Genomic DNA, 20029 nt, shown 5'->3' with positions numbered 1-20029 from the left:
TACAAATGCTCACTCAGGCATCTGGCATTTTAGACACTAGGCTCTGAAAGGGTGGTGTAATTAACATTCCTCCAAGCACCTGTTTGCCCATGGCTTTACGCTGGATAGCTTGGAATTCATGCTCTAAGTCTCAAAGTAAAGTTTAAATGTATATAGTTTGGAAATATGTGGAGAATATAAAGATTCTTTCAATTTTCCTTTCACTAAAAGGTTTTATTACTTCTAACTAATGGGGGTAGTGTCCTCAGGGGAATGTTATTACAAACCTCTTTGAGACCTGTCAAAAACCACACTAGAAAAATTTACTGATGTGCCTTCCCATGTGCATTAGCATAAATTTATTCTTATCCTTGTGATAATGGAGTAATTCAGTAGTAAGGTGTTGGGCTGACAATGTACTAGGCAGAGGTGGGGGGCCCTCCTAGTAATGACTTAAGCATTGGACCATTCATGACTATTATTTCTTGATAATTATTTGCCTCAAATATTCTTAGTATTAAATAAAAATTGTGCATTGTGAAAGTGTTTGAGGATTTCATCAACTTTAGTATATCTTAGATGGATGCTTACTGGGAACCATTACATGAGACAGATATTAGCTAGAGGTAGTTTACTTAGTAATATTCTTAAGAGATGTGCTTAGGAGACAATGAAGGATGAGATGTGTGAAAAGAAGCCAATTCAAGCATTCTTTATTGAAGCATTGCTTTCCTCATATGCAACCAAGGCTTTATACTATTGAGACACTGAAAGATCTAAGTAAAATATGTACCTCAGTAGTATCAGAGAAAGAGAAGAGAGAAAGGAGTCTTCCTTCACTGGCTACTGTGCCTTGAAGAGATAGCATCAGTTGGTTTCCTTTCACTTCTTTGTGATGTATTAAAAATTTAAATGGATCTTTAGACACATTTTCTGCAGGAACACTTAGTGCAGTGCCTAAACAAGCGAGATAACAGTGCAACTACAAGGTAACTAGTAAAAGTTACTGTAAGGTTATGTTAGTATATTCTAACATCATGGATATACCTGAAGTGTGGGGTGTGGGGTAGGGATGTGATCTGACATACAGCACCAGCTGAATCTCAAAGTCTTTATAGATAACAAATTGTGTAAAGAGTACATGGGACGTTGAGGGATCCATTTATGGACCATTGATGTGAAATAGTAAAAAGTAATTTCTAACACACATTTAAAAATTGCTGCTTGAATAAATTTAAGAAACAGTAGTGAGTAGTTTTAAATACATCTAGAAAAGTTATGGTTATTTGGAGATTTTATTCCAACAATAGGTATCATTCATGCAATGGAGATAAGAAACGTGATGTTCCACTGACCTCTGGTTCACTGCAGGGACTCTCCACTCACTGAAACTGTAACTATGGTGGTTTGAATAAAAATGTGCCCCATAAGGTCCATAGGGATTGCCACTATTAGGAGGTGTGATCTTGTTAGATTAGTTTTGGCATTGTAGGAGGAAATGTGTCATTGGGTGTGAACTTTGAGATCTCAGATACTCAAGCCAGCACTAGTATTTCAGCCTCTTCCTGTTGCCTACGGATCAAGATGTAGAAGTCTCAGGTCTTTCTCCATCACTGTGCCTGCCTGCATGCCATCATGCTTTCCATCCTTATGATAATGGAATAGACCTCCAGCCCAAAATAAGTGTTTCTAAGAGTTGCTGTGTTCATGTTGTCTTTTAACAGCAATAAAGCCATACCCAAGACAATAACCAAGATAACAAAGGGAATATTTTATCTTGCTTTTCTATGACCAAGGTTTTTCCTGCAACAAGGATAGGAAAAGACAGTGGAAAGCAAACCCAGTGATGCAAACTAGATCTTTCTATCCCACTGATCAGTAGAAATGTTTAACTGATCATCAATATCAATCTTTAACAACCTTGGCTAATGTTACAGATGGAAGATTTCATGGTACTAACCATGATTTTAGAACTCTAGGACATCTCTTAATGTTTCCTTACCTTTAAAAAACATGAAAGTATTGTCACATAAAGAGGTTTATCCAAAAGAAACAAAGATTATCTTGAATCGTACGGCTCGGAAATAATCATGGTAATTTAAGTTTGGGCATGGTAGTAAGATCAAGAATTGGAGAATTGTATCAACCATTAAAGCCCTGCTAATAATGAAAATGTCGTTAAGACTGTTTGCTTCCATTACTTTATTTTTTCTAAAGAGGAAAGCAGAGAATAGATCTTTATTCAATGTGGCTACATGGAAAAGAGGGAAAAAAGGATCATGTGCAGCCCTCAAGCCCACCTTTGTATTACTTAATATATTTGAAAATACAGTTTTAGTAAACCATTTAAAATTTGAAAGCTGATTCTTTAGATTAATTTTTATATGTCTGTTAATGAGTTAACACCTCTGCTATTTATTGGGAATTTAGCAAAAGGGAAGTAATTCTCCATTATTATTCTTATTAAATTATATTGAAAGAGTTAAATAACAAAGTTGATATATTTGAGTCGTATACATTATGGCAAAACATTAGCTTATCCCACAGAAAAGAAGCTGAAATAGGGTGCCCATGAGTGTCAGAGGAGTGCAGTTCTTATGTGAAACATGAATACAGTGAGCCCATTCCACTGTATTCATGGATTCCACATCTGCAGGACCAACTGGTAGCTAACAATTACCAGTCAAAATATTTGAATAAAAATGTGTCTGTACTGAAAATATACCATCTATTTTCTACCATTTTTTATGAAAAATGTGATAGCAAATGATTATATAGCACTTGCTTTGTGGTAATGATTTCAAAGTTGCATAGAGATGATTAACCTTTATGTGTGTGACTTATATCCAAAAAACATTACATCATTTCCATAAAGGACTTTAGTATGTGTATGGTTTGATTTCCTTCCAGACATTGAAACCAAGACTTGTAAGTAATAATCTAATGATTACTACACATTCTCAGAGTGAAGTACAAGTGTAGGTGAGTGAGAAATTCTTCATGAGACAAGAGAATTAATAAACATCCCAACATTTGCTAAAAATTTGCACAGATAGACCATTGGAGAGAATACAATAATCTGACTGGATCCTATCAAGCTGTACTTTGGGAATAAAACACAGTTTAATGCTGACAGTGATACAAAGCAAGGAACAATAAGTTTACCAAGGTGGGTAACACATTGCCAATGCAGGTACCCAGCCATGGCAACCCCAAATTACCTGATGGCCTTTTATGTTTTGGCAAATTAGGAAACATAGGTGGAAAGCAGAAATTTGTATTTTAATTGCCATTTCTAAAGCTTCACCAGCAAGGAATTGTTTCCCCAAGGTCATTTAAAACAGTGTTACTAGCTAAGAATTAAGTTTCTGTAGTCATGATCCTGTACCAGTGGGAATGACTTGTTCTCTACTGATTTTTGTAAATTTGCTCTGATGCCAGTTGACTAGAAGCCCATTAGAAACAGAGAAATATTGAAATGGTTATTACTGATACTCAGTATCTTTCTGTGTAGTAAAACTAGAATGAAAATTCCTGACTGGGAACCATTTACAGTCAGTTGAGGAAGCATGACTTGAAAATCAGAAAAGCCTACATGTGATTCAAATCTTAGCACTTAAAGATAGGAAAGAATTTTAATCTAATGTTTCTGGGCCAGAGGAATATAAGTATGGAATAGATGCATAAATTGTCAAATTTCCAGTGCAGTTGGTTATTAAATTTAAACAAGAAGAGTAGTAAATGTGTGTATACAGAAATCAACAAATTTAAGCATGGTCATTTATGTTTACAATCCTAACACTGGAAGATTGAGCCAGAAATCAATGAGTATGACACTACCTTGACCTCAAAAGGGAGATCCCTTCTTAGAAAAAAATAGTTAAACTAACATAGTTTTTTGCCAATTATAAATATGAGAAAAATATAAAATTAAAGAAGAATTAATTAAGAAGTGATATCTATGAAGAAATATTCCAATAGCAATGTTCTGGAATTATTCAATAGTTTTTTTTCAATTCCCTGTTAGTGAAACCATGAGAGTCAATTAAGTTTACGTAAATTTCAAGACTAAATGATGTCTGTAGAGGAAATCTGTGGGCTAATGATGATATCTACTGACTCAAAAAATTCATAGTTACTGTAATGTAAATAGTATTTTCATATATAATAAGGTATGAATCAAAGATGGAGAGCTTCACCAAAACTTACAAATACCAGTTACTAGATAAATTTCCAAATTATTTAAATAAATGCAAGATGTTTTTAACTGAGATACTCTATGCATTTTATTCACTAGATAGGTTAAAAATAAAAGCAATTGAAATCAAACAACTACCACAAACTCACCCTCTTGCAGTATAATACAGTTCGAACTATTTTAGTCTTAAAAAATCTTTTGGATTCATACAATTACCCTTTGATTCCAAGTGAGATGTTTTCTGTGTTTCCTTAACTGTTTTATGCATATGTAACTAGTAAGCTTAACATTTTCCATATGATAGTTTCTCTCCAGGACTTCTACATAAGAGATAATACAAATACTAAAACTCATATAATTAAGGTTCCTATTTTATTTATTGACCAGTTAATAAGCTGCTGAATACGTGCACTAATGTTCACTTTAGTTTTATTTTAAATTACCCATTCATGTAAAACAACAGTGGGTAAATGTCAATTGTGCTCGATGACCTTAAAATATAGTTTTAAAGCAATCATATTTGTATAATCTGTATAGCATTTAAATTTAAAAATATAAAGGTAAAATGGGCAGCCAACTGTTACATTCATACATTAGTTACTTTTCTCATTATTCTGTCAAAATACCTAAAAACAACCAAATAATCACTAAAAAAAAAAAAAAATTCAAACAAGCAAAAACAGCAACTTAAAGGAGAAAGGGGAGTGATTTAGTTTGGCTATAGCCCACCTTGGGGAAGAAGACAGCATGGTTGGGATTCTACATCATTGGCAGGAAGCGAAGAAAGGTCAATGACAGTGTATTTATATCCATCTCCTTGAACAGTGCTGCCTACATCACTGATCAATCTACCCTCCTCAGTGTAAACTTTCTAGAAACACTGTGCAGGCAGGACTTAAAGGCAATCCTAAATCTGCCCAAGGCGACACTGTTGAATAAGCATCACAATCCTCCACACCTACTTTTTTAAAAACGGAGGCCAAATTGTAAAGAAGGGTGTTTTTTTCTTTTATATTTTTCTCTTCTCTAGCCCAAAGCTATCTTAAATGTGTAGCACATCTTGGTACAAAGATTTATCACTTTTTCTAAGAAATTGCTTAAAAACAGTACCTAGAAGAGCAAAGCACATTCTCTTTCAAAGATGCTGTCTGAACAGTATTTCTGGTTTTCTTCCCCAAAAACAATTATAGCAGCTTATTACTCAAAAAGAAAATGATAAAAAATGTTCTAGATAATATAAACATAGTTAATTTATGGGACAAAAGAAATATTTATATCAATACTGGAATACTGGAGATTGGACTGTTTACTCTTAAAATTTGCATACAATAAAAACATTTAAAATTTTAAAAAGTTTTGTTTTGGAATGATCATATTACTCACTCTTCCAAACGCACACATTTCTTTTACATCATGCATTTGTGCCTAATGGAAACATGGTGCTTTGCAATTTCACATTTTTGTTAATTCTGTAGGTTTTCTCATGGTGTCCTTGAAGTCTCTGGCTTCTTGAATCCTTTGTCCCCCCCCCCCCCCGCCCCCCTTCCACAAGATTTCCCGAGCTTAGACAAATGTTTGGCTGTGGTTCTTTGCATCTGTTTCCATCAGTGGCTGGGTTAAGCTTCTCAAAGCACTAGGCTCCTGTGTGAACGTATAGCAGAGTATCATTAATAGTGCCAGGGGTGGGATCTCTCTCATGTCATGGGTCTCAAGTTGGACCAGTCCTTGGTTGGCCATTCCCTCAATTTTTGCTCCATATATGTCTCTCTCTATATCTTTCTGTCTTTCTGTCTCTCTGCCTCTGTCTCTGTCTCTTTCTGTGTCTCTGTCTCTGTCTCTGTCTCTGTCTCTCTCTCTCTCTCTCTCTCTCTCTCTCTCTCTCTCTCTCTCTCTCTCCTCCTCTCTGTCTCTGTCTCTCTCTCTCTCTCTCTCTCTCTCTCTCTCTCTCTCTCTCTCTCTCTCTCCTGCTTCAGTTAACAGGTCATTAGCTTTTTATTGACAGGTGATAATTCATTACAGACACAAGAAGTCTGTTCTACTCCTTGTAGCCCAACTCTGTCTGAGGCTTTAGACATGAAGGTGTGTTTGATTTTATCAAAGTCTTTTTTAGCATCTAATGAGATGAACATGTGTTTTTTTTTTTTTTTTTTTTAGTGTGTTTATATGTTGGGTTGAAATATTTGCAGTTGTTGTACCATCCCTGCATCCATTTCACGAAGCCTACTTGGATGATTTTTTGATAATTCTTATATTTGGTTTGCAAGTATTTTATTGAGTATTTTTGTAACAATGTTCACAAGGGAAATTGGTCTGAAATTCTCTTTCACTGTTGAGTATTTGTGTGATTTAGATATCAGGCTGACAGTGGTCTCATAGAATGAGTTTGACAATGTTTCCTCTGTTTATATATTGTGGAATCATTTGAAGAGTATTGGTATTAGCTCTTTGAAAATCTGGTAGTATTCTGTTTGAAAACTATGTAGCCCTGGTTTGGTTTTGTTCTTTGTTTTTGTTTTTGTTGTGAGAGTTTTAATGACTGCTTATAATTCCTTAGTGGTTATAGGTCTATTTAAATTGTTCCCTAACTGGTCTTTACTTAACACTCACAAGTGGAATATCAAGAAAATCATACACTCTGTTCCAATTTTGTGGAGTACAGGTTTTTCAAGTAAGAAATAATAATTCTTTGGATATCCTTGGAATCTATTGTTATGTCTCCATTTTCATTTCTGATTTTAAAATTTTGAATATTTTCACTCAGCCTTTTAGTTAGTTTGGCTAAGAGTTTTTCTATCTTGTTAAATCATTGACTTAGCCAAAGAACCAGCTGTAGGTTTTATTCATTCTTTGTATTGTTCTTTTCTTTCTGTTTTATTAATTTCATGCCTGCGTTTTATTATTTCCTGTTGTCTACTTCTTTTGACTGTTTTAACTTCTTTTTGTTCTAGAGGTTTCAGGTGTGCTTTTTAGTCACAAGTGTGAAATCTCACTAATTTCTGTATGAAGGCAATTATTGCTATGAACTTTTTTAAAAGCACTGTTTTAATGTTTTTTTAAAAGTTTGTGCATTTTGTTCATTAATTTTCATTAAATTCTAGAAAGTCTTTATTTATTTCTTTCCTCCTTGACCCAGTGGTCATTTAGTAGAGAATTGTTCAGTTTCCATGAGTTTGTAAGCTTTTCTGTTATTTTTGTTGTTGTTGAAGTCCAGCTTTAATCCATGGTGGTCTGATAAGATAAAAGGTGTTCCCTCAAATTTCTTGTATCTGTTGAGGCTTGCTTTGTGAACCAGTATGTGGGTAATTTTGGAGAAAGTTCCAAATGGTGCTGTGAAGAAGGTATAGTCTTTTGCATTTGGATGAAATGTTCTGTAGATATCTGTTAGGTCCATTTGATTCATAACATCTGTTTGATTTTTATTGATTTTCATTATTTCTCTGTTTGTTTTCTGAATCAATTACTGGTACATTGGTGAGAGTGAGGCATTGAAGTTTCCCACTATTAATATCTGGGGTTCCATGTGTCATTTACGTTTTAGTAATGTTCCATCTCTTTTAATCAGTTGGAGATACTGTGTCTATAATATCTATTACCTGTCCTAAGTTTTCCATATCCAGAATTCTCTACATTTTTTCTTTATTGTTTCTATTAACATTTGCAGGTCTTAAACAGTTTTATTCATTTCCTTCTTTTGTATGATGGATTTTCTTATAGTTTTAAAGGTATTTAATCAATTTAAAAGGCGTTATCATCTTTATGAGATTAGATTTAAGGGCATCATCTTGTCCTTAGGGTAACTAGGACTTGCTGTAGTAGGACAGCTGGCTCTGGTGGAGCCATATTGCCTTGGCTTTTATGGATTGTGTTCTTAAGATGACATTTAGCCATTTGTTATTCCCTGGTGCCCAAAGAGTTATGGGTTGGATAGAGGCAGAGTTATGGTTTGGAAAATGTAAAACAGAGTGAAATTTAATCCTTTTGAGAGTGCTTTAAGTGCCTTGGCAAGCATAGAATTAGCAGAGTTGGTTTTAACTTGCATGTTCTTGGGGACAGCATGCCTCCTCAGTAGGTAGGCTGAGCCCTTGCCTGGAGGATGAAGCCCAGGGAGTCCTGGAAGGCAGGAGATTGGAGAGAGGGGACTAAATTGGATGTTCCTGGGACTAGCAGGCCTTCTCAGGAAGACAAATGGGCCCTGGATGTTCTTGGGACTGGCAGGCCTCCTTAGACAGACAGGTAGATTCCATGCCACAGAGAATGAATATTTGATGGTTGGAAATATAGCATAGCCAGCATACAAAGGGACTGGTCTGTAGCAATACACAAACACGTACACACACACACACACACACACACACACACACACACACACACACACACACACGAGATATCTGTTAGGTCCATTTGATTCATAACATCTGTTTGCTTTTTATAGGTTTTCATTATTTCTCTGTTTGTTTTCTGAATCAATGACCTGTACGTTGGTGTGTGTGTGTGTGTGTGTGTGTGTGTGTGTGTGTGTGTGTGAGAGAGAGAGAGAGAGAGAGAGAGAGAGAGAGAGAGAGAGAGAGAGAGAACAGAACACTTTTTATTAAGTATTTTTTTCATTTTTCATATACACTCATATTATTACAATAAAGTACCTACAGCAAGAAGAACCATGAGACAATCAAGAATCATGTAGATGTTATGTTTCTATTGTTTTGGCTATTTGTATTTGGCAGCCTTGAAGAAGACATCTTTCCTGTCTTGGTGAGTCTAAAATTTTGAATGTAAATCAATATCTATGCTATCTCCTCATTATCAACTTAAAACGTCTATCTAGACCTAAAAACATCTTAACCAATAAACAACTAAGCTTCACTGTAAAACTAAACTATCTGGTCTTCAACTCCATCAGAGACTTGAGAAGGAATAAAATTGAATAACTGAATATACAGGCGGTGCATGTTAGCAGCTTCCAAAATGAAAAGATGACAGAAACAGTTTGCTACCTGAATAGTCACCTAAAACTCTCTATAACGTTGCAGTAGCATCCACAGCATTTCTGACCCAATATTTGTGGGTCAGGAACATATTTGTGAGGCAGGAACGACTGAGGGCTTAGTTACTCTGTGTGAGTAGAGTTTGGCTGTCTACTCTGCCTGCATCCAAGCTTGCCCTTTTTTTTAGGTGGAATTCTGTCTGTGGTAGAAACCAGGACATTTTTCCCAGTGACCTATTTGCCACATTTGAAGCCATCCCTATAAGGAGGTTCTTTGATGCTCATCACCCTCTTTGAGGTAAACTGGGTATTGCGAGGAATTAACCTGTCTCATTGTCAATGAATCTTTAAAATAATAAAAAAGTTTTAAATGTCATATTCTCTATGTCTCTGAGGTTTTTGATGACCTTATCTAACCATTTTACCGTAACTTTCTATAGAATCATATCTATCTGTTACACCTAAGATGTATATTATTGTGATAAAAATAGACTAATAGTTGATGACCATGGTTTAATCAACTAACAATTAACTTGTATAACTTATTTATCCTAAACAGACTGCAACGGCACTTTCAAATTATTGGAAGTAAACTTTTTATTATAATTGAGTTATATTGGTACAATATTGCATATTAAAGTAGAAATATATACATAATGTATGTGAAGAATAATCTCAAATTTGATTTCTATTCCATTGTATCTAAAATTAAACTTATTTTGCATCTATAGATATAAGTCTATACCAGTGAATTAAAAGTAAACTTGTGAATATCAATTAAGGATTTAAGTTGAGGAGGAGATTCACTGATCCACTTTTTGTTCTATCTTTTCTCTATATTACTACATTCCCCCTTCTTTCTTTTCAACCCCTATCTCCAAACCTAAGAATTGTAGATAAAGGAAAAGAGAAGCATCCCTGAGTACAATCTTGTTTTCTCTCCAAATATTTCCAATAATAAAATATCCAAGTCCCATTGAAAATAACACTTTATTGCCCAAGAAAGCAACCAGAGAAGGATATTTTGACATAAAGGCAAAAAGAAAGTAAGATTACTTTTTAATTTTCTGTTACAGAAAGTACACATTTTGGGTACTTATTAGTTGCAGTCAGTGCACATTTGGGTACTTATTTACACATTTTGGGTACACATTGAGTTGCGTGAATCAAGGACTCACTGTGTAGTCTTAATTGTTCTGGGACTCACTACATAGACCAGGCCAGCCTTGAACTTACAGAAATTTATCTTTCTCTATACAGTGACTGAGTCCTGGGATTAAAAGTCTACAGTACATACCTGAGAACTATACTATTTTAAAGGTAGAAGAAAACAGTATCTGTCTCTTTTTTCTTTCCCTCTATAATATGTTGGTAAATTTGATTCACTGGGGATATAGAAAGTTGGTGAGTAAAAAATATTGAATGGTTGCAAAAGTTGATTCTTGCTTAGTATCCAAATCTTTTAATGGCCATCAGAAGCTATCTATCTATCTATCTATCTATCTATCTATCTATCTATCTATCTAATTTCTAAGAACTAAAATTATGTGGTTATCTCTCCTTTTTGAGTCATTTTTTAGAAGCATTGAAATTACTGTGAAGCTAATTACTTAGGGAAACAAGATTGTAAAGAGGGTGTAAATGACTTCTGAGCCAACATATTCTAGAGGTAAGGGCTGGTATATGCAATTATATGTGTGTGTGTGTGTGTGTGTGTGTGTGTGTGTGTGTGTGTGTGTGTGTGTGTTTGAGACAGAGTTTCTCTTTGGCTATCCTGGACTTGATTTGGAGACCAGGCTGGCCTCAAACTCACAGAGATCCACCTGCCTCTGGCTCCCTGCGAGCTGGGATTAAACATGCATGCCATCACTGCCTGGCTTGAATGAGTGTTGTATCAAGAAATCGCATCTGGGCTCAGTTTCCACAGAAGATGTGAGTTGCTTTTTCAGAAAGCAAGGAGAATCATGGTTCAGCTTATATCTCAAAGAAAATCAAAGACTAATGTGTCTACATGCGGTTAACATGCGGCTCTGTTATTCTTCTAGGAAGCTTGCTTGGAGACAGACAGGATATTGTTGATTAAGATATTCTGGAAAGGTCCCATGTTTAATGTCTTTGCCTTGTACATTAAAAACCCCACAAGAAAATATCTTGTTAAGTATCCATTTTCACTGCTTCCAAAGTGCTATCTCCTTTCTTTCCAATCCCTTGGTACATTCTTACCACCCATCCAGCCCCCAAACACAGCAGCTGCTTAGAAGGAATTTTCAGGCAGCTGCTGGAGATGCTTTTCAGCCACAATTTAGGTTGAAAAGTTCACAGCAGAAGTTTTTCCATTCTTAGAAAAGGATGGCTGCTCTATTTATGATAGTCCTAAACAGATGATCTTTGATCCTTTTTAAGTTGAAGGACTTGCTTTTTAAGTGTTGTTTCCGGGGTCCATATAGATTACTGATTTCAACCCTTTGTTTGATTCAATAATTTGCAAAGATTTAAGTCCATCTTCTAAATTCATTATCAATTCTGTGTTTTGTTTTGTTCCATGTTTTTTAAACTATCAGTGTTTTGTATAATCTGGGTTTTAAATTTGTATTGCCTCTATCCTTGGATACAAGATAAGATTTTTCCTCCTTCATGAACACAATTTCAAGACTTACCCCTTTTCTGTGACTGCCTCTGATGCCACTAGGGAAAGTTTGGTGCTTGACATTCCTTCATTGACTCTATATAAAATTGTCCTGATTTTGTCATCTTAAGAAGCATAATGGACTTTTACAATTAAAGTAATAAAATACAAATAAATAGTGTGTGAGAAAAATACTCACAGAAAAGGCCAATAAACAGGTCAGGGAATTTTTTTCTTAGGAGTGAAAATATCAAATGAAAAGAGTAGGACAATTTGAAGAATACATTAGCAGCTGTGTTGAAGCTATTTTTTTTATTCCTGCTGTTAGAAATACAAATAAGAACATTCCTTTGCTTTTTTGCAGAATTTTTTGAGATTACAGTATTATCACATTATACCCTTCCTCCCTTTCCTACCTCCAAACCTCCCATATACTCTGCATTCCTCCCATTCGTTGGCATGGACTGTTTGTGGCTAACTTTTGTTACATACACATGTGTGTATATGTACATATTTATGCCTAATATATATAACCATAACCTGTTCTGCCTGTATATTGTTTGTCCTATGTTTGACTTCATGGCTGATCATTTGATAGTGGATGACCAGTAATTCTGTTCTCAGTTGGGAAGACTATTCTGCCCACTCTCTGTATTTCATAACTCCCTGTAGGTCTTTATGTAGGGCTAAAGCTTCATAAACTTTATCCCAAGTATGTCACCACTTGTATGGTTGCTCTCCTTGTTAAGCTCATATTTAGACAGTCATGGTGGAGAATTTATGTGTGTAGCTTCTGACATTCCTAAGAGTCACAATTTCACAGCAAATTCCCTATTGTTTTGGCTTTTTCAATATTTCTTTTCTGTCTCCCACAAGGATCCCAGAGCTTTAGACACAAGAATTGCGTAATACATGTATCAGTTAGGACTTGGATTCACAAACTTGCATTTATTTTGATATATATTTCTATAGTTGTTTTATCTGTTGCAAAGAGAAGTTTCCTTGATGAAGGATGAGTAACAGTTTCAAATTGGTTAGGTTAGCATAAAAAAAAAAAAAACAAAACTTCCCAAATAGTAAAAATTCTTGTGTTCAAATCAAGTTAATTGGTTTATGCCATATAAACACAATATTGTAAGACAATGTTTACTTATTCCCAAGGATTGTGAAGATGTAATAATTAAAAAGTAATGAGCATAGACAATGATATATAAAATTATTTAATTTTGGATCACAGATAAGTATATGTATATACATTTGCTTATGAAAATGTATCTTCTACTGGGTAAAATGGTTGCCTTTTTATGGATAAAATTTAGAGGAAATAAATTTATTTTCTGTCATCTTCCCTGGTATTCTGAAAGCATCATTGATTCAAGACACCTGAGGAAGGAAGTTGCAGGTAAGTGACAAGGACAGATCTAGAGCAGTAACCCAGGAGGTGGCTGGATTTTTCTACTAGATTGGGTTGATATACTGTACATTAGGAAGTGATTGCTAGAACCTGTGAGATTGTGAATCAGTCAGTAGAAGAGACTGAGTTACTTCAGCCATTGCTTTTGACCAACAATCCCCAGCTCATTGCAAACATTCTGAGAACCTATTTTGAAATATGCTGAAAAATCTTGTCACTGACAGTTGAGAGTGTTTGCTTTTTCTCTACCAATTTCCATCTCTCATTTATTCTAGTCACTCTTCACATAAATGTTCCCAAGTGATCTCTTTACAACAAATGCCCACAGAGGAATGATAGGGACTTTCCATGGAGCTAACAGTTCTCCCCATAGCTGACAGCATTCTTTCAGTTTATAACTGAATGTTATTAAAAATGGCAACATTTCTGCATCAGAGAATGAGTGGTGAAGGTAAGAACTTATTTTTCCAGCCATTTCTATGGCTAGCTAGTTTCACAGATTTTGGTAAGACAGCCCTCTGGTGTCTATAACCCCGTTCTGACATATCTGGAATGCTCCCTACAGTGCTGTTCACTGACCTTTTAATGTCAGATCTTCAACATTGGTTCCATGGTGACAAAAATAGAATCATGTATTGGGGAAGATAAAACAAACTAAAAACTATCCTGATTTAACTAGGATTTAAACACACAGGACACAAACTTAAAAAGGAACTCAATAGAACTGGAGTTACTCGATACCCTGAAGATTTATTAGAATTTCCCTAATTTATATAGTATCTAAGAGTAAAAATAAAGGACTATCCATTCAGGCCTTAAATGCTGGTGTTTTGATTCCAACAGAGTACAAACTGTGGTGGTTTGAATCAGAAGCCCCTATAGGCTCATATATTTGAACAAAATATTTGAAATCGTGGTCACAGGTTGGTGAAATGTTTTTGGAGGTCTTAGGGTGTTGCATTGCAAGAAGAGCTTTGTTAACTAGAGGTTGGTTTTGATGTTTCAAAAGACCAGGCCATTCCCAGTTAGTGCATTCTCTCTGCCTATTGCTTTTGGATAAGGACAGAATCTCTCAGCTACTGCTCAAGTGAGATGCCTGCCTACCTGTTGTCCTTTTCCCTTTCTTTATAGCCATGGACTCACCTCTGGAACTGTAAGCCCCAACAAACTTGTTTTTATCCATAAGAGGTCTTGGTCATGGTGCTTTGTATTTACAGTAAACAAGTAACCAAGACACCAACATTTAAGGTTTGTAGATTATCTCAATCATCTAGATTATCAGAACAATGGGACCATCATTGATATATATTCGTTTTTACTAATAATAGATCTGGGATTTTTCTTTGAAAGAAAATGGAAAGAGAGGAGTGAGGAAGATTAGGAGGAAGAAAAGAAGGAAGGTGGGTAGAAAATAAAAGAAGGAAGAAAAAATGGAGATGAAGATAAAAGTAGTTCAACAGTTCACTGTGCATATTCCCTTTTAGACAGTTACATTCTCAGCACGAATGTCCAGTGGGCCACAACTTCTGCTCCAGGGAATCTGGAGGCTTTGACTCTGAGGAATGGCATGTGCACTTAAATATGTGTGTACATGTAGGAGAGAGAGACAGAGATAGAGACAGACAGACAGACAGACAGAGGCAGAGAGAGAGAGAGAGAGAGAGAGAGAGAGAGAGAGAGAGAGAGAGAGAGAGAGAGACAGAGACAGAGACAGAGACAGAGACAGAGACAGAGAGAGGTGAGAGTCCAAGATTCTAAGAACAGAACCTAATCATAACAACATTAGTTACGTTTGTACCCTGTAATAGATATATGACCCTCCCTTATTTGGAGAAGCATTTAGCCCCCTTTCCACTGGGATTCTGTATATTGGAAGCCCTTTCTACCTCACCCCCACAAACTAATTTTTATACATGCAGCCACACTCACCAAGTTGAGGCACAGTTCATCTTTCAGGGCTGGCTGGCTGCCAATGCTGCTTTGAATTGTGGAAACTTTGAGAAGTACTTCATAGTTGTTTTTCTTAAATACAGCCAAGTTTGATACCAATAACTCTTGATTGTGGATGTCAAGGTAACAAAGCTTCAGTGCACAAAGAAAGAAAAATAATAGCAAAAGAAGTCCCCATAGATGAGGAGTGAAAATCTGTGAAATGCTCAAAAGAGTTTCTCTGTGAGTTGCTCAGTTTGTCTGATTAATTAGAGTTCAGGACCAAAAAGTGAAACTATCAACAGGCTGTCATTCCTCTTGTGGGCTTTACAAATTGCTCCCATGAACCATCCCCCAATTTCATCCTCTCTCATGTCACTCACTTAGGAACTTTACAGTTTGGGCCGTTACATTAGCTTGCAGTTCTCCTTTTGGAGGAAGACAATTTGGTGTAGGCTTCAATTTTCAAGTTTTTATAAAAGCAAGCTTTGATGTAGAGTTAAACAACATCTCCAGCCCCGATTTTTAATAAATAGAGTTTTGTTATATGGCCTTAGAGAAGTAGGGAGAAAATGGATAAGACCAGTAACGCTGTCCAAGTTTATGTAATGAACAGGTATTAATTAGGTTACTTTTCTTCCAGAATCTGTAACAGGAAAGAGCAAGAGCTCAGGCTTAGCTCTCCTCTTTTCAAAAATCACATTGTCCACACAGCCTTGGCCTTTGGTTCATTACATTTCCTTCACCTAAAGCGTTCACAAAGTGAAAAGGTGTGGGAGGTATAGATGAGTTTAAATAAGTGGAGTTATGCCAAATAACTTAGAAGAGAAATTTGTCTTTTGTACTTTAAAAGGACAAGGAAAAGTTCATGGAGTCAGGGTCACACAGCATACAATGTCTATTCAAAATAATTGGAATTTATTACCGTAAACCATAAATAAAGGCAAGTCCTTTGTTGCCCTTTCCTATACTTTACTTTTGATTTATGTAATCCTTTCTAATTTTAAGAGATCTGGTTGTCTGTAAATTGAGAAGCTTACTGGTTTGAAATCTGGATTTCTGCTGCTACTTAATATTTACCTCTGCAGTGCTACCCATCGTTGTCCACTTCTTTTCAGAATGTTGATGTCTCTTTCCTGAGATTTGATTTTTTTCTTTCTCTTTTTCTTTTCCTTTTCTTTTTTTTAATGTTTTCATTGTTCTCTATCTTTCTGTGGCTGGCAGTTAGGATAGGATATGTAGAGTTCATCAATCCAGTTAGTTTTTATGACATGGATGGATTGCAATGTGTCCTTCCCTTGATTTATACATTCAATTTGTGAGCCTTTTTCTGCTTCACAAGTTCACTATTCAGAAACAGAAATAGAGTATTTATGGAGACTCAAGCTAAAATGAGCTTATCTGAATAGACTGTAATGCAAACTGCTTGAAGTCTTGGACAAAACATGGAAATGTGAATATAGGCACGTGTAGACAAAGCCATTGTACATAACATAAGACGTTTAGGAGTAGTCTTCCCACAATGGTTTCTGAAGAAAGCAATGTAGTTACCACCTGATTTGGGGTTTCTTACCCCAAGTCTTGTGGATAACAAGCACTTGTCAAGGCTACTCAAATTAGATAGGCGTTTACAATTATCTCGGCCGACTGATACATTTAGTTATTGATTCCCTAGATAACCCAGAGAAGGTTGTGTTTTACTTATGAGGTAGACTGGTTCTTATCTTTAGAACTCAGTTTATTTAAATACTATGTAAAATGATACCTGTGCTATCTATTTTAACAATAATGGCAAAATTATGGCCCATGACTATATAGATCGGTATAAACAAATATTACAATATATAGTATGTAAAGCAAGTATCATAATTTAACAATTTAGTTTTCTCTTCTCTTTTCTTTTCTGTTCTTTTCCTTCCTTTTTGTTTCCTTCTATTTTCCATCACTTTCTTTCTCCTTTCTTTCTTTCTTTGAGTATAATATAACTTAGGCTAGCTTTGAACTTAACTAGGATATCAGACATTATTGCTCCCCCATATTATTTTGCCTATTTACCTTTTATTTTTTATTATATTTCTTTTTTACATATACATTTATATTATTACACATAAATAAAATAAACTATATACAGCAAGAAGAACCAGTAAACAAACAAGAATTATATAAATGTTACATTCAAATTGCTTTGGCTATTTGTAATTGGCAATCTTGAAGAAAACACCCGCACCCTTTTTAACCGTGAGTGAAGAGAATTATATGAAAGCAGAAGTAGTTTTGGGTGGAGAGAATTATCAATAGGGTGGTATAACCGAGCTAGGGGAGGAATAGGGAATAATCAAGAAGAATTTTTTAGACTTATACTAACTATCGATTTCCTCAGGTTTCTATTTCCATTAAAAAATTTCCCCTAAAGTCTCAAAACTAATCTACATCTCTCAAATATTAATTATAGACCGTTACCACAAGAAGTTTTAGACAAACTAGCATGTCTTAACTTAGGATATTTGAATATTCATGCATTTTCTGTTTCTTAATGTGTTAAATAATTTTTCAAAAGAAAATAGTATTTTAATGCCTTAAGAACTTATAAAATTGTATCATTAATAAATGCAGGAGGAAGGCCTACTTTTAAAAATTAAATATTATTTTAAGCATTTTTGCAACAGTATAATTTACTAGTCAATAAGATATTGTAAAACAAGATCCTTCAGTATCATATCCTTGGGGAAGTGATGTCATTACGAGGCTATGAGGTGGGAGATACTGCTAGAGGGTAATCCTAGGGCAGTTAATTTTGGAAAAGGAGGTCGACTAGAGAGGGACACACACAATACAAAAAAGGTGACCTTTAAAGTTTTTTTTTTTCCACTCCTGGACTCTAATCAGCCTCTGATTAGATAAGAGGAAGAGGAAGGTGGGGACATTTCTGCTCAAAGGTAAAATGTTGCAGCTCATTACAACTCCTCCCAGCTTTCAGTTTAATTTCCTTCCAACACTGATAAATGCTGACTTTGGTTCTCAACCCACTTGCCAATACTGAAACAGCTTGAATGCTTTCAACTGTCATGTTAACTCAGCCAAGCTGTCATTTGCTGAACCATTGCAAATTCACTTTGTATTGAGCTGGTAACATCTGACTAATTTCTAGTACTATTGCAGGGCTGCTATAACCACTTCTGCAGTGCACATTAGCCTTCTTTAACTGGCATCATAAATAATAAATTCAAACTGCTGGGAATTGGCTTATATTCCGTATTGCTTTTGGACGTGTTTTTGGAACCAGGTACATCATTTCACACTAATGATTCTTTTAAGCCCACAGGCTTTTGTCTGTTATTTTTACATCTCCAGCAAATATTTTAAAGAAATAATGCATAAGATGTTCTTTTCCCATAGCTTTAATCTTCAAAACTTATCTCTTAAAAAAATACATGCAACTATGGAGCAGTTCTCTGGCAGATTGTATGCATCCAGCACTGGGCTGATTTTTCAAATGCTGTTCAACCCTTTTCCACTGCATCACTTTTTCTTCATGAGTACTGTAGTCCTGACATACAAAGCCAGGAAATTCACGGTTATATGTCGAAATACAACAAAGACAGAAATTAATAGAGACTACAAAGCCAAATTGCATCCAAACAATTGTAAACTCTGAACTCAACTACTCACTGAAGCATAAAAAGAAAGCCTGTTGAGTTCTTTGCAGATATGCTGCATGTAATTCTGCATATGCCCTGTAGAGGGAAAGAAAAAAACTAAGAACTAGCCCCTGGAAATGGCTGTAACATAAGAATAATTAATGGTTACTGCGTCTTCCTGACTCTATTTTTGTTCAGATTTACCTGAGGTCTGAATTGACTTCAATTCTCCTGTCTGTAGACATCCCACACTTCCACACTCAGCTCCTGAGGTACTTAGACAGGAGATGAACAAGGATGACACCAATAGACAACATGAAAGGAGAAAAGCTCAGAATGCCCTAACCTTAAAAGAACTACCAGCGTCTAAGGAGCTGGGAAAATACTCTTCTAAGGGAAGAGTAGGCCAATTGGTTATCTAATATCAAGTGATCAACCCTAAGCACTGAAGCTAAGCAGATGATGTTTATATATTCAGGACTATATATATGAAAACATCTGAATCCTGAGCCCAACCCTAAGGTGAAAGGTGTGTTCAGTTATTGTAAATCATCGGCTGAACTAAAGTATGCATATGACAAAAAAAAAAAAAATCAACTCAACTCAGAACCTTGTCTCACTCAGCACACAACAAGACCGGGAACAGGTAGCTCATTTCTACCTGCAAATGTTATATACCATAGCTTCACCTTTGCTACAAGGGATCTAGTATAAATGTGCACACATAAGTGCACATTAGTACAATATTTTTAATTATTCACAAGACACAGTAAAAACAGAATAAGAGTAGAGAAAACATTCTTCAAGTAACACAAATATCTAAAGTAGTTTGACAACCACTTCATAAAAGCCTTGAGATTAGGATTCTAAATGACATTTGAGGTATCTGACCATTGAGAGCACAGTTAGGAATAGTAATCCGTAAGAAAAATAATCCATGAGAGTTCTATCTCAGAGGGCCAAGCAAACAGATCTGCTTAGATCTACATAAAATCGGTAGAGATAAGGCCAGGCATCACTGATAAAGGGTATCTAAGTTGGTTGAATGTAAAAACAAAAGAAAGAACACTGTGACTCTGGGTACTCTGATAAACTGAAAACTAAGGATGGAAAAAGACATCAATGACTCTGATTACCCTCCAATCTAATATCCTGATGGCACAATGTAGCCCATAACAACAATGAAAGGAGCCGGTTAGAATAAAGTCATGTCCATAAAGGAAAGAAAGGTAAGCACACCAACATGCAGCCTAAAAGAAACCTA

This window comes from Acomys russatus, chromosome 1 (genome assembly GCF_903995435.1).
Source record: "Acomys russatus chromosome 1, mAcoRus1.1, whole genome shotgun sequence".
Lineage (NCBI taxonomy): Eukaryota > Metazoa > Chordata > Mammalia > Rodentia > Muridae > Acomys > Acomys russatus.
The sequence above is the reverse complement of the archived record's forward strand: the minus strand, read 5'-3'. Positions refer to the sequence as shown.